Source organism: Leptonychotes weddellii, chromosome 2 (genome assembly GCF_054177405.1).
Source record: "Leptonychotes weddellii isolate Sample4059 chromosome 2, ASM5417740v2, whole genome shotgun sequence".
NCBI classification, from domain to species: Eukaryota; Metazoa; Chordata; class Mammalia; order Carnivora; family Phocidae; genus Leptonychotes; species Leptonychotes weddellii.
Window position 1 is genome coordinate 110,350,738 of NC_138370.1, and position 1,989 is coordinate 110,352,726.

The window sequence follows — 1,989 nt, forward strand, 5'->3', positions numbered from 1 at the left end:
TACCAGACATTTAAGGAAGAGTTAATACCTATTCTCAAACTGTTCCAAAAAATAGAAATGGAAGGAAAATTTCTCAACTCATTCTATGAAGCCAGCATTACCTTGTTCTGAAGAAAAGATTTATGGCAGCTATACTCTCTGTTTTGAAGGGGAAAAAAACACCTTCGTGATACTATAAAATTCTAATAGGACTACAGAAAGAAGAAGAGGGAAATCTGCACATAGATGAGGATAATAGTAAGCAGTAAAGGAGAATAAGACAGAGTTACATTAAATTGGGTACTTACAACATCCAATCTCATTACCTGGGGAAGCCCCATGGAGACATCCAGGCTAGAGTCCTGATTGAGAGGCCTGGACAAGCATCCTCGCCTCAGGTGAGACTTCCACCTGACCATCCCTATATGGGCTGCGTTTATAGGGTAAATGACAGGGTCTGAAATTAAACATTTGTTTGCCTATATGCAGATTGGAGTGCACTACATTTCTATGTTATCATGTCTTTACATATTTAAGGAGGCTGCGCTAGCTGTGCTTGCTTCCCCTCCCAGAGGGCATGTAAGGCAAAATTTATTGCTCTTGGTGTCCAGACCAGAAGGGCCAATTCTGACCCAGAGGCCAGCTAATGTCAACTAATCAGTCTACCAAGGTCACTTATGCAGCACAAGTCTTACAAACAACATTCTTTAACCTGCCTGGTACATGCAGGCTGAGGTGGTTGGATATGAAGGACAAATTACAGAAAACTCCATCCATATAATACATATCTTGATTCAAAATCAAAGACCCCCCCCCACACACACACTAAAAGGAGAATTACAGGGCAACATCCATGATGAACATGGATGCAAAAATTCTCAACAAGGTACTAGCGAATCAAATCCAACAGTACATTGAAAGAATTATTCACCATGGTCAAGTGGGATTTATTTCTGAGCTGTAGGGATGGTTCAATATTTGCAAATCATCAACATGATATACCACATTAATAAAAGAAAGGGTAAGAACCATATGATCCTGTCAATAGATGCAGAAAAAGAATTTGATAAAATACAGAATCCATTCTTTTTATTTTATTTATTCATTTGAGAGAGAGCTAGAGTGTGAGCAAGAGAGAGCACATAAATGGGAGGGAGGGGCAGAGGGAGAGGGTGAAGCAGACTCCCCACTGAGCAGGAACTCTGATGCAGGGGTCAATCCCAGGACCCTGGAGTCACAACCTGAGCTAAAGGCAGATGCTCAACTGACTGAGTCACCCAGGTTACCCTCTTTTTTTAAAAGATTATTTATTTATTTATTTATTTATTTATTTATTTATTTATTTATGAGAGAGGGAAGGAGAAAATGGGGGGAGAGGCGAGGGGGGAAAGGAGGGGAGAGAGAAGGGAAAGAACCTCAAAGAGACTTCATGCTGAGTGCAGAGCCTGATGCAGGGTTCAATATCAAGACTCTGAGATCATGACCTGAGCCAAAAGCAAGAGCTGGACAGTTAACTGACTGAGCCACCCAGGCACCCCTATAGCATCCACTCTTGTTAAAAATCCTTAATTGCAGGAAACAAACTGAGGGTTGCTGGAGTGGGGGGTGGGGTGGGAGAGATGGGGTGACTAGGTGATAGACACTGGGGAGGGTATGTGCTCTGGTAAGCGCTGTGAATTGTGCAAGACTGTTAAATCTCAGATCTGTACCTCTGAAACAAATGCAATATATGTTAAGAAAAAAAAAAAGAAGAAGGTAGCGGGAGGGGAAGAATGAAGCGGGGGAAATTGGAGGGGTAGATGAACCATGAGAGACTATGGACTCTGAAAAACAAACTGAGGGTTCTAGAGGGGAGGGGGGTGGGAGGATGGGTTAGCCTGGTGGTGGGTATTGAGGAGGGCACATTCTGCATGGAGCACTGGGTGTTATGCACAAACAATGAATCATGGAACACTTCATCTAAAACTAATGATGTAATGTATGGGGATTAACATAAGAATAAAAAAAAAA